This window comes from Lactuca sativa, chromosome 9 (assembly GCF_002870075.4).
Source record: "Lactuca sativa cultivar Salinas chromosome 9, Lsat_Salinas_v11, whole genome shotgun sequence".
In the NCBI taxonomy this organism is placed as follows: domain Eukaryota; kingdom Viridiplantae; phylum Streptophyta; class Magnoliopsida; order Asterales; family Asteraceae; genus Lactuca; species Lactuca sativa.
Genome location: NC_056631.2, coordinates 168,842,795 through 168,857,903, shown reverse-complemented (window position 1 = coordinate 168,857,903; position 15,109 = coordinate 168,842,795). Strand labels below are relative to the sequence as shown.

The window sequence follows — 15,109 nt, the reverse complement described above, 5'->3', positions numbered from 1 at the left end:
ATCTTTGGCTTCATAAGTAACGAATCACTGAGAGCTGCTAATCGCTTTGCACCAACCTCCCTTGCTAACCCCAGGCATGCTAGGAGTGCCTCATATTCTGCTTCATTGTTAGATACTTGGAAATCGAATCGTAGTGCGTAAGTGATTTCTTCGCCTTTGGGGCTTTGAAGGATCAAGCCTACGCTTGAGCCTTCCATACTTGCTATGTCGTCGGTGTATAATTTCCAAAGCTCTCTGCTGGCTTCAGGATCCAACGGTTCGAAGAGTATTGTCGTTGGTGTTCCCTTGATAGTATCTGGTATTTCGACTAGGAAATCTGCGAGAACCTGGGCGTCGATGCTAGTTAGGAGTGGTAATTGATATCATGTTCGCCTAATTTTATGGCCCACTTAGCCAGGCATCCAGACTTTTCCGGCATTAACAGAACTTGCTTTATCGGGTAGTTGGTTAGGACATCCACCTTGTGAGCTTGGAAATACCGTCGTAGCCGTCTGGTAGTGTATACTAGGGCGAGGACCAGTTTCTTTAAGACTGGGTAATTAACCTCTTTCCCTTGCAAGGCCCTACTTACAAAGTGGATGGGGATCTGTTAGCCTTCCCTTTCTACTGCCAACACGGAGGAGATAGCTTCTTCTGATGCTGCTAGGTACATTTGTATCGTTTCTCCTAGTAGCGGGCAAGCGAGGGTCGGTAGCTGGTGTAAGGCATCTTTCAGTTGTCGTAATGCTTCGTGTGCTCTTTCCTGTCCATTTGAATTGCTTTTTATCTAAGCACCCTTTGAGGGTTTGGTACAGGGGAAGCGCCTTTTCTGCTGTTTTGGCAATAAATCTTCCTAATGTTGTTAGCCGGCCATTGATCTCTTGTACACCTTTGAGGTTGTGGGGAGTTTTCGACTTGAGGAACTCTTGGACTTTGATGGGAGTGGACAGAATTCCTTCCTTGGATATCTGATACCCAAGGAATTGATCTTCTTCTACGCTGAAAGTACACTTGGCTGGCTTTAACCTCGTCTGCACTTTAGCTAGCATTTTAAGAGTCTCTTCCACATCATGGAGTAATGTTTCTTCGTTACGGCTCTTTATTACCATGTCATCAATGTAGACCTCGATGTTCCTACCAATTTGATCAGCGAATATCTTGTTCATTAGTCTCTGATATGTAGCACCCGTGTTTTTGAGTCCAAATGACATTTTCTGGTAGCAGAAAGTGCCCTTCTCGGTGTGAAAAGTTGTTTTTGCCTCATCCTCTCGTTTCATCTATACTCGATGATAACCTTTGTACGCGTCAAGGAAACATTTGAATCCAGACCCTTCGAGCGATTGGACTTTCTGATCTATCTCCGGAAGGGGGTATGATCCTTTGGACAAGCATTATTAAGGTCTGAGTAGTCAATACACATTCGCCATGACTCATTGGCTTTCTTTACCATAATGGGATTTGCTATCGATGTCGGGAACATTGCTTCCTTAAGTATGTCGTCACTCACTAGGTTGGCTACTTCTGCATTTATAGCCTTGTTCCGGTCTTCCGCCTGGCCCCTCTTCTTTTCTATGACAATATTGCTTCCGGGGAAGATGTTGAGACTGTGCTCTATAACCTGTCGGTCTACGCCTGTCAGATCTGTTGGCTTCCAGGCTAAAAATAGCAGAGGATCTATAGGATAACTTCCATCTTGAAAGGTATTTGGCGCTTTTATAAGATATCCGCGATTCTTCTCTATCTGTAATCCAATAACCAACTCAATGGGTTCCGTCAAGCTAGCTATATGCTGTGTATTATCGAGGACTTCTACATAAGGCGGTAAGATGATATCTTGAGCAGTTACATATCCGGGGCCCCTGACACAAATAGACGCCTCACAAGTTCCATAGAGATTACTTCTCAATACGATTTCTTTTAAATTCACTAAAATTTCATGTACTGATTCTTGAATACCCATTATGGTAGAATATTTGTGTGATATTTTCTCAGATTTTGCGCGTGTGATACATGTCCCTTCGATTTCTCCAAGCAAAGCTCTTCACATAGCAATGCCTATTGTGTCTGCTTGACCTTTCATAATCGGAGACAGAATAAAGTGCCCATAAAGAAGACGCTTACTGTCTGCTGCTGATTCAACACACGTTGCTTCAGAAGCGCTACTAGTCGTGCCTTGATCTCGTCGGATAGGTGAGCACCAATTTGCACAAGTTGTTCTGGGTATTCTGTGTTTACCTGGTGTTGTTAAGTGGAACAATCCTCCTTCGAATTTTTTGGAGCTCGTACCAACTCAGGAGCAGCTATGATCTGATTGCAGTGCTGCGCCCTGGTGTTTGTGGCAATAATTGTTGTTGATCCTTGGCGTGTGCTAAATTTAACTATGCCATGTATCATCGATGGCACGAGCTGTAGTAAGGATATTGCTGATCATCCGAGCAGAATGTTATGTTATGCTGGAAACCGAATCATAGAAAACTCGATTGTTCTTGTGATTTTGTCCCTTTTGTCATGACTGACCAACGTGAAAGATAGTCGGATAGTGCCCAATGGCCACAAGCTGTGACTGGTGAACCCCACCAATGGTCCTTCAGTTGGGGGCCTTAGCCCCTCCTTCCATGCTTCCGGTAGTTGCCTGAAACAATGCTCGTAGAGTATGTCGGAGCTACTACCATTGTCGATGTATATCCGATGGATTTTCATATGGCAAATGAATCCAGATATGAAGAGTGGATCTCGTGGATCCCAGTTCGATAGCCTGGGATTGCTACTCAAAAAGTGATATTGAGTAGATTTCTCGAGAGTACCTATATCTCATCCTCCGTTAGGTGAGTTGTATTTCTCTTACTGGATTTAGAGATAGTGAGTACCTCGTTGCCATCATACGGAGGTTCTTGCAACAAATCGAGATGTGTTATCGCCATTTGAGGCAGCTAATATATAGTTGCGAAAACTGCTCTTGAGTACTAGCTCTGCTATTTCTATCGTAATTGGCAGGAGTCGTGCTATTAGCACCTGGGTTGGGGCCTGTGTTCTACACTCGCGGTGATGTTCCTTGTTTACTCACCGGTGTTCTGAACAGATCTTCTTTTACCATCTCGGTTGCTGTTGAGTTTACATCCCCCTTTTGTAGAGAACCAACATCGTCTATTGGTTGTATCACTCTGAGGATACGTCCAGATGGCGCCAAATGTTGTGATAGGTTCTTCAGGGAATTGGTCATTTGTTGACAAGTTGGTGTTGGAGGTTTACCTGAGAACACAACACAGAAGAATTGTTAAAGGACGATCGGGGGTTCTCCCAGGACGTCACTCCGACGATCAAGTTAACTTTCTTTCAGAGAAAAATTTAGGCAAAATTGTATAGGGAAGAAGATAGTCACCTTCCTTGGGAAGGAAAGGATCCTTTTATACCTGTTGCTAACGGAATTAGGTAACTCTCCCTACGTGGGAGTGAGACGTGGCACTTTCCTACTAGGAGAAGTACGCTCACGCCGTCTAACAGCCAAGTGACGTCAATTCTAGGCGTCATCAGGCTCTTTGTCATGACCTAATTGGTCATGAGAGAATGAGAGGATCCGACCAAGGAACTGACGCTGGCTTGTCCGGGATAAGACTGAGACCTGACCAAGGCCCTGGCGATATAACGTCCCGTCAGTGCTTTCCGTCATATTTAACGTGGTCGCATATGGTAACATTAAATATATATATATATATATATATATATATATATATATATATATATATATATATATATATATATGGAAAAGTTCAATAGAGAACCATAATTATTGGTTCTCCAAGGAACCAAATCTTTTTTTCAATTTCTAAAACTAATTTTTTATCCAAAAAAAATCTAAAAATATCTGAAGTCATATATTAACATTGTCAATGTGAAAAATATTTTTCGGATTCACCGTGTGAATTTTCATAGATTCAAATTGTGAATTTGACATAAAAAAATCGAATTTTATATCATTGGAAAAAAGATAAAAACTTATGAATTTCTGTATTTTTAGTTTTTTTTTTTTATAAAAAATAAGTTCTAACAGTTGAAAAAGAGATTGGTTCCTTGGTTAATTATGGTTCTCTATTGAACCTCACCTTATATATATATATATATATATATATATATATATATATATATATATATATATATATATATATATATATATATATATATACATATATATATATATATGTATATATATATATATATATATATATATATATATATATATATATATAAATATTGTGTGCTAGAATGCACCAATATAAATTTAGTAAATAAAATAATTATTTAATTAAATAAATATAGATATTAAATGATTTCCATAATTATATGTATATTAAATGATATCCATAATTATAATTCTGTTTTTATGGAAATTAATTAAATTTGTCATTAATATCAGCAATAACATTCTTTCAGAATGAATTCGCATCTAGGTTTTTATATATGAGTTCATATTTTCTTTTAGGACCCACTCACTTAAAATACAATAAAGTTGCATGGAATATGAAGAACGAGAGTGTATTCTACTAGAATACACTCTCATTCTGCTGGAGTACACTCTCATTCTGCTGGAATACACTCGCATTCTTCTAGATATGAATTGATTCTGAAAAAATATTATTGTTGATATTAATGATGAATTTAATTAGTTTCCATAAAAATGAGTTATAAGTATAAATAACATTTAATATACATATAACTAATACTAAATTCCTATTGGTGCATTCTACCACACAATATTTATAAGAAACTTTTGAACCTACCTCTCTCTCTCTCTCTCTCTCTCTCTCTCTATATATATATATATATATATATATATATATATATATATATATATATATATATATATATATATATATATATATATATATATATATATATATGGTCTGGTTAAGGTGAAGAGTCAAAAAAATATTGAGAACTGCGAGGACAATTCTCCACCTCCCATGTTGTCAAGGCACAATTGTCAAACTAAAATACTTGGCCGGTGCGTTCGCATGAGATGCATGTCCGTTGTAACTAATACAGTCTCAATGATTTAATCACGTACGACGAACGTTCATGGAACGTCATTTAAGTGAGTTTTATTAATTATTTTGGTTTATTTTGGTTTTTTATTTTTATTTTTTGTTGAAAAAAATTCAAATAGATATATACTCGATTTTAACGTTTTTAATTTTTTTGTTTTTTTTTAAATTTTTTTTGTTTTTTAAATATATATATATATATATATATATATATATATATATATATATATATATATATATATATATATATATATATATATATATATATATATATATATATATATATATATATATATATATATATAGTTTTTTTGATATATTTACTACATACTTGAAGATACTAGTGTTTCTTTTTATTTTTGGTTTTGTTTTTTTTTTTGATTTTTTGAACTAAATATCGGTTTCAATTTTTAATGTTTAACAATTATAAAATTTTAAATAAGAAGAATATTAAGGTTAATAATATTTTCCTTTCATACCTTTTTGAATCACATTATTTTTGGATTATAAAATTTTGAATCATTTTATTTTGAATCGTAATATTTTGAATCCAATCATTTTTGAATCATATGACTTTGGATCATTAATATATTGAATAATAAAAGATATAATTAAGGAATATAAAATATTTGAGTCTAAATATTTTTAGATAATAACAAATTAAGAATCATAAACAAGTTGAATCAAAAGTTTTTTTTTGCAATCATAAATATTTTGAATCATCACATTTTGGATCATATTATGTTCAATATTTTTTTAAATTAATATTTCTTAAATTTAAAAATAAATACTTCAAAAACTTATTTTTGAAAAATTCTTTTTACAAAGTCACTAGTATATTAAGTAGAAGTATCCTTTAAACTTTTACGATTTTTGGAAAAAAAAAATTTCTGGGTTTTTTTTAAAAAAAACATTTTTTTATTAATTTTCATGATTGTGCTCATTTTGTAGATTATTAAATTTTAAGAGCTTTGGTTTTTTCAGATTTATTTTTCAAAGAAAAAATATTATAACCCAAAAAACAAGATTGGTGGAAAAAACACCACCAAATGACGGCTTGATATTTGACAGAAAGAGAAAAGACGGGAGGGGGGATACATGTTGGAGGGGTTTTTATTATTTTTTGATAAAATAGCAAAAATGGTCCTTATGATTGTCAAAGTTATGTGATTTTGGTCCAAAAATGTTTTATGGTGTAAAAGTGATCCAATTTTAGATACATTGTGCATTTTTGATGTAAAATGTTAACTTTAACATTTTGGCTATTAACTTTTTTAAATGATAATTTTACCTCTAGGAACCGTTTCTGCAACCAAACTACAAAGACCATTTATTCATCTCTTCTTTTAAATTTTATTCAATTATTTAGTTTTAGTTTCTTTTTATTAGATTACTTTTTTATTGTTTTATTATATATTAATAAATATTATTTTTAATATATAATATTTATATAACAAATATTACTTTATTGGATTTTGTAATTACATTTAGTTATTTTTATAGTTTCTTTTATAATAGATTATTTCTTTTTATTGGATTGTTATGTATTATTAAATATATTATATTTATATATTAAAAAATATTACTTGATTATTAATTTCTTTTATTTTTTTTATTAGATTAGTTGTTTTTTATTGGATTATAATTTACTAACAACTATTGTTTTTAGTATATAATATTTATATATTAATAAATTTTATTTTATTGTATTGCTATTTTAATTGTTTTTAATTTCTTTTAATTGTTTTATTTATTTTAATAAATCAAAAAACCCAAAAAAATCTCACACACCCCATGTCTCCTAATTTATTATAAATATTTGGAAGATAACATATTTTTTACAACATCACCATCATCACCTAGTCCGACAGTAGTGGGATGAGTGGGATTTTTTTTAAATATATTAGGATGGTGGTGGTGTTGTACAAAAAAGAATTAATCCAAACAATATGGTGACGGTTGTGTAATGAATATCTTTGGAGTATGTGTGATGGGGGAGACATATAATGTTGAACATATTATAAGAGATCTTAGAGATTGGGTATTATGACAACGGACTCTCGACTGTTGTATTGTTTAATTGTATTTGGTTTGATAATAAAGACGGTGTAATAGTCAACAAAAACAAGTTGATTGATGTCAAATTCAACTCTCGACTTCAAACTGATGACCCTTTTTCCTTGGCATCACACGCAGAACAAATGTTTATACATCATACCCTTCAATGAAAAAATAGACGAAATATAAGTGGACGGTTATCAAGACAAAACCAAGAGGGGTATTTGAAGTCACTGAAGCTGAAATGGAAACATATAAAATCTTTCAGGTTGAAAAGCAGTTTGAGTCACCCCTTACTGTAACTCGTACGAAATGATTGTGCCTAGCCTCAAGTATAAATACATATGACCAAATATCTAATGATGGGAATGAGGGATATGGGGAGGAAGACAAAGAATATGAAGATTTTGAAGATGGAGATGATGAAAATGAGTTGGTTTACCTAGACTATTAATTTATTTTGGTTATTTTTTTCGAATTTCAATTTTTATGGATTAATTCATTTTTTTATAACACCACTACCATTCTAATTTATTTAAAAACAATCTCACTCATCCCATCATTGTTGAACTGGGTGATGGTGTTGATGGTGTCCAAATATAATCTCTTCTAAATATTCAAACTAAATTAGGAGATGTGGGGTGGGGGGAATCTTTTTGGGTTTTTTTTATTTAAAATAGTAAAGAAAACAATTAAAAAAATTAAAAACAATTAAAAATAGTAATACAAAAGATAATATTTATTAATATATAAATACTGTATATTAAAAACGATAATTATTAATAAATTATAATCCAATAAAAAACTTAATTTAATCAAAAAGAAATTAAAAGAGATTAATAATCCAATAAAGTAATATTATATATACAAATATTACATATTTATTAATATATAATAATCGAATAAAAAATAAATAATCCATTGAAAAAATAAATTAAAAAAATAAGGTAATTAATAATCTAATAAAGTAATATTTATTAATATATAAATATTATATATTAAAATAATATTTATTAATATATAATAAAACAATTAAAAAAAGTGATATAATAAAAAGAAATTAAAAAAAAATTAAAAGAATTAATGTATAATAATTGAATAAGATTTTGAAGAAGACATGCATAAATGATCTTTGTAGTTTGGTTGCAGAAAAGGTTTGTAATGATAAAATTGTGATTTTAAAAAAAAAAAGTTAACAACAAACTGGTAAGGTTGACACTTTTACACCAAAATTTTCAAGTAAAAAAAATAAAAAAAGATAACAAATATTCCGGTTTCTTTACGGTCACTTTGGAATTTCATCATTGGAATGTTTTATTATTCGGAATTTTATCATGAAAATGTTTAATTGATTAGAGATAAAAATGTTTAGTGGCAACATTATAACTTCATTTTCCTTAAAAACTTAATAATACATGCTTTTGAAAAAAATATATTTTTTAGCATTTTATATTAAAAATGTTTTATTTTTTTCTATTGCACAATTTAATTGTCGTTTGAACTATATACCCAACGTTATAATTGATTTTAATCCATTGGATTTCAATTAAATATTTCACCACATTTAATCATTATTTTAAATTAATATTTGTAATGCTTTTACATTAGTAAATTGGAAAACAGATCTAAATTTTATAGTTAAAACGATTATTAATGGTTTAGACACACAACAAAACAACCTTAAAATCTAAATCTAATACCAATTAAATTATTTTTGCCAAGATAAATCTTTAGTTTCATACATCAATAAAGAACCACTCACAATTCTATTAGTTTGTCTATAAAATATCATGAATTCAAAATTAGATATTCCAACGACTTCATTATTATTTCATTTTCAAAGCAACTAACATCTAAATATACTATAGTTCAGTTTTATCCATTTATGAACGAATCATTGTATTTGATTATTTTCTTTATCCACCACTGAATTTCTTATAGTAAGAAATCATTATCTATATAGATAAAAATATGTAATAGTAGATTAAAAAGTCATTTACTTGAACCCTCACCCAGATCATTGCCTTTTTGTTCATTCCCCCATATCTTCTTCCACAATTTGAATTCCTTCTTTTCAACGTCCCCCTTTGGAGCACTTTTACTGTTGAATTTATTCTTAATTTCTCTATCTTTCTGAGTCCATCATTCTGTATTCCCAATGCCCCTACGAACATAAGGATAACAAAATCTTTCAAAATAAACAGGGCTATCAAACGGGAACACACCTGCCCATTCTTTATCTGCAAGAATAATCTCCATTACATTAATGTTGTCGAGCATAACAAATTTGATTGTTTCTTTGTTGGTGGATGTGTCTTTAATTTCTACATCATTTGAAGCTGAACTTTCGTCAGAGTATTGTGGGTCAGCTTCCGTCATGGGAGATCAAATGGTGGTTTTAGAAAACAGTTGTTGAGATTGACAACGAGTAAATTTTTTGATTGAAATTCATTTTTGAATTGTCTGTTTTTAAATTTAAAATATCTTAAGATTATGAAAATAGCATGAAAGATGTTATTAGGAATATTGACTATTGAAATTTATTTAGTATAGTTAATTAATGGAGCTTTTGAACGTGCCCTTCCATTAATAAGTTGTGATCACTACTAGAAAAAAGGCCTTTTACGACGCTCATTGCGCGTCGTAAAACGCTCAGACGACGCGCAAATGCGTGTCAAGGAAGGCCCTGTCATAAAGAGAGACGACGCGCTTTTGCGCGTCGTCTATAGACGACGCGCATTTACGACGCGCATTTATGACGCGCAATTACGACGCGCGTTTATGACGCGCAATGCGTATCAAGGAAGGCCCTGTCATAAAGGAAGACGACACGCATTCGCGTGTCGTAACCTTACGACGCGCGTGTTTATGACACGCAATGCGTATCAAGAAAGCCCATGTCAAGAAAGGCCATGTCATAAATAAAGATGACACACATTTTTGCGTATCATAATTTTAAATGTTAAAAAAAATTATTTATGGATTTACTAATTTTCAAATTAAATTTGCATTTAATGTCCAATAATAGAAAATAATATATCATATATAAAAAATATAATCCATTACATAAAATTTATTGTCATACAAAAATACAATACATTGTAATACATTGGTATTAAGGGGACCTAATTGTACATTGCTATTAAGAGGTTTTCCCTAACTATATAACTTATTTGTATAACCAAGTCCAAATGAAAGTATCCACAACCTTCTTCCAGCTGTGTTAGATTCCGAACGAATTAACCTATATATTAATAAAAAAAAATAACATTAACATATAGCAATAAATAATAATAATAATAATAATAATAATAATAATAATAATAATAATAATAATAATAATAATAATAATAATAGCCATATTAATAAGTGCATTAAGTCAAAAAGAAAACACAACTACGTATTTGTCTATTTTGTTGACTGGATGAACTATGTGAATGTGAGTAAATGACCCTATTACCCTTCTGTACATATGAATTCAAAAAGAAACACCCCTTTGTATGTACTATGTCAAAAAGCATCACCCCCTAGTGAACTATCTGAATGGAAGTAAATGACCATTCTACCCCTTTGTATTTGTTAGGTCAATAAGAAACACACCTATATATATGTCCCTTTTTTTACTAAATGAATAAACTGTTTGAATGCAAGTAAATGACCATTTTACCCTTCTGTATCTATACCCATCAAAGTAAAAGATGCTGAATGATAAATGATACATTAGTGGATGATATGTCACATAACACATACCTAAAAAAAGCAAGAAATGGCTTCATTAACTTTCTTTTCAATAGAACCCCATGATGATTGAAGATGTGCTTGTGAAAGAAGACAACAGCCAAGAAGGTGAAGAAGTGTGCACCATTCGTTGTTTACACCCTGCATACCACTAGATGTTTTCTCCTTGAGTGTATTTTGGTTCACCATAGCTAGAAGATGCTTCAAAAAAAACAAATTGGAATTAGTGTTTAAACATAAGAAAAGAAAAATATGTAATATTCATGCCCATAAACATAATTATGATACTGCCCTTCCATAGCAGAGAAGTTAAAGGGTGCATCAAGGGTAAGGTTGTCAATCAAGATGTAAGGTTGTCATTCTTGTACAGGTACTCAGGGACACAGAAGGTAACTGTTGCTGGCAAGGCTGGTGGAGAAGCTTGATGTCTGCCTGAACAGCAACCAGCAATAACCCATTGGAATTAGTGTTTAAACACAAAGTTCTGCTTAAAACAATACAAAAATAATTTACTCCAATTAGAAAATTACAAAATCTAGAAAGGCTATATTACAAAGAATAAACCGAATTGAAGATACATAATACAAAAGGGATAAGCCCAGTATTTGAACATGGTAAGGTCAGAATTATAACTATCATATATAACTACTGACATATAACAAGCCATAAACTTATATACTGGATACAACCCAACTGGATTATAACCTAAACAAAGGAAGATAAAAAGATCCAAATTTCGAATGAAACAACTACCTGTATTCAACCAAATTAAATAAAAATTGGTTTATTCAATATTTCATGGTGGCCATAGATAGGTAACAAGCAGCAATGACGATGAACAAAGAAATATTGGACCCAAAAAAATCGGGAGAAAAGGGTGAAGAGAGAGAGAGAGAGAGAGATGGCTACAGGCCTTCAAATTAATTTTCTAATGGTTCATGTGATATGATGAAAGAAACTTTGAAGTTTGGCAAGTAGTAAAGAGAAAATGTGTGGCATCAGCAGGAGGTGGTGAGGAGCGACGTCATCTTATTGTCTCCTGGAACAACAACCAAATCAAGAGGTGACAAGAAGCTCTCTGGAAAAGACCGTATTCTTTTCCTAAAAAACAGAAAATAGCCATAAAGGTAATACAAAAAGAATTGTCACTCACAACTGAAAATGAGAAGAAAAAAAAAAGTAAAAAGTATGATAAGGGAAAAACTTACAGTTCCTAAACGAGATTTCCCCTTTACAATGCAGTAAGGGATTTCCATCTTTCTGCAGAGTGCAGGAAGCCAGACAACCAATTCAATTGGATCAACATCATGGGCAATGATCACCAATTGTGCCTTGTTCTGAAATGGAACATAATATGTCATTAAGCACTTTAGAAGAAAAAGAAATAGAAGATTACAGTGAGTGTAAATGAGAAAAACCTACTCGATAAGGTAGGTAATATGGTTAAGACCATACTTCACAACAATGGGTTTCTTAGCTTCAACAGTCTTTCCTTCTGATTCAGCTTGAGCTCTCTTCAACAGGCGTTCCTTTTTGGCTGCTTTGTCTTCCGGCCTATACTTGAGTAGCATCTTGAACAAAGTCGTTGCTTCATAATTTCATAAACAGAGATTTGTCTATCAGTTTGATGAAACTCGGTGGATTGTAAAAGGAGTAAGAACATAGTTGGAATTAGAACAAAATTATTGTTAAGGATGAGCATTATACCGAGATTCTTGTCAAGGGTTTTGGTAAACTGGTTCAATGCTGGTGGGACCTTCAAACGCTGCTTGAGGATTCTCCTCTTTCTCTGAATTCGGACGACTTGAGGCCATCTTACGAATCTGTGAAGATCCTTCTTAGGAGGCAAAGCTCCACCGATTCCAAATTGCTTTGGTCGTTTCTCGAACAATGGATTCGCGACCTTCTCCTGGGAAATTAGATAGACTCGTAGATATTAACAACGGAACAATTCCAATCATACTCCAGGGGTTTTCAAAATATGTAGTTATGAGTAAACGAATTTCGGTTTCAAAATCTATGTTATCGATTCGAGTTTACTGCCAATATATAAATGCTACTTTAGCTCTCTGGATATGATACCATGAGGCAGGTGACAAAATAGGTGCGAGTCTATAGGAAGGAGAATATCATATGAGGATTCTGTTACAATTTATATAATTTAACCCGGGTTGTCCTATTTCCTAGTCCTTAAATTTTCACATTTATTTAGAGGCTCCTTATTAAAAAAATCACATCAAAATCAAATCTCTTTTACTATGACTATAGTCAATTTGACATAACCATTTGTAACTCTTCTTTGTTCAATGAAGTTGCATATAACCGTCTATCTCTTAAACTTTATATGGGCTATACATACATTGAAGTTTAGCATGTATTCAATAACATAATAATTTAAATATGATCCAATATGCTCATAACATAGATTAAGTCAACAAAATCCACAACTAAATTGAGATTAAATGTAGTAATGCATGATCTAATAACTGACTGGAATGAATCCAAAAACCTGGTTCAAGCATTTCATCGAGCAGTTGGAGTGCTTCATAAAACTTTCTTTCAAATTTCAAACAAATCCACACAGAAGAACACATAATTTGAGAATGTGAAAGAAGGGTACCAGTAAGAGAAACACCAACTAAAAGCAAATCAAAATTATTACCTTGGTTTTCGCAAACCCTCCATCGATATCGACTGATATATTCAGTTTGCCTTTTAAATCATAACCATAACCAATCATTCTTGATTGATAATCCTTCAAATTGTGTTCTTCGTCATGAGAGAGAGAGAGGGAGGTCAGATGGTTAGGATCTGTATCCCACAGTAAAGAAGGTGTGAGACCAAACCACCAACATCCATTGTTTGCGGTGGTGTTGGTAGTCTGATGTAAATGGGGTGTCAGGGGCCTGAATCTTGAAGAGTTAATACTTGGGTGGCCTTCCATATCAAGGTTCCTTGTTTCATCGATGCATATATATCTGAACAGAACACACTACAAATATGGTGGTGTGAGTGACGGCTAGGGTTCTTGAGAGAGAAAAAATGATTTTTTTAGAAAGTGTGTGAGAATGTCTTTGAAGACATTGTGGATAAAAGAATACAGAAAGAAGCAGGTCAAGGAATAGTGGAAGAACACTGTTGGCGAGTATTCTCAAGAACAGAAGAGATGAAGCAGGTGAAATCACAGCAGAGATGAAGCAGATAATGGAAATCAGAAGCCTTTTTTCTTCATTGAGATGATGAAGTCGAGAGATGGAGATGAAATCGTTACCTTGGAAAAGGTTGCACAGCAGTGTGAGGAGAATGAAAGATGCGTCAAAACGCTTAGGTCAAAGAGTTAGCGGGCTTTTCTAATTTTTTCGGCTTTTCTTTTCCCGCTTGTAACTAAAGAACGCGCGTTCATAAAAATTATAAAGCGACACCTCCAGAGGGCGCGCATTTAAGATACAGCGCCCTCCGTGTTTTTAATTTTTTTTCTTATGACAATAATTTAAGGGCGCACAATAATGCGTGACCTAAATCCTTAAATTTTCTGAATAGATGACACGTTTTTAATGTCACTATCGGTTGCGTAACATAAATTAATGAGTGTCATGGTTTGCGCGTCGTAAAAGGCTATTTTTCTAGTAGTGGATATTTGGTTTTTAAAGCATGAATAAAGATTATTTATAGTTTTGATTATATATGTAATAAGTAATTGGATTGAAATGTCAATTTTGCATACTCTAAAGTCAGCAAAAGAAGTTGATTTTCTTTTTCCTTTTTTAATTTGTAACATCCCAAAATATGGTCCCAAAAATTTCATTTTTAAAATAGGTAAACTAGTATTTTCAAATATCAACCATACATCTCAAACAAAACCAACGTATCAAATGTCATAAAATCAGAGTAAAATATCATATGCGGAATCCCAATGGTGTGTGTGAAGCAGTCAACCCGAGGTCTTCTATTTGCAACGAAAAGTATCTGAAACATAAAATAAAAACCGTAAGCACAACCCGAGCTCTTCTACCCCATACCATACATAATAAATCACATATCGGGCCCCCGCCAAACATCGGGCCTCGCCCAACATCACGCACTGCCCGGCATCGAGCGTCGCTCGGTATACAGATTTGTTATTCTCAGGCCTCGCTTGTTACTGGGCCTCGCCCGCTATACACATACAATCAATATCACATAATCATGCTAACACATAAAGCAGTCATAAACATTAGAATATGTTCCAGTCCTCAACCCTCACCTGACATCGAGCCCTCCCACTACGCATAACAGCACATAATACATACAAGAGT

The 15,109-nt window shown here is 32.7% G+C and overlaps 2 pseudogenes; both read right to left on the bottom strand.

Moving 5' to 3' along the window:
- Positions 1–1,333: 1,333 nt before the first annotated feature.
- Positions 1,334–2,900, bottom strand: LOC122196135 (DNA-directed RNA polymerase subunit alpha-like; annotated as a pseudogene).
- An 8,797-nt stretch (positions 2,901–11,697) lies between these two features.
- On the bottom strand, positions 11,698–13,758 carry LOC111912701 (60S ribosomal protein L7a-2-like; annotated as a pseudogene).
- Positions 13,759–15,109: the final 1,351 nt, after the last annotated feature.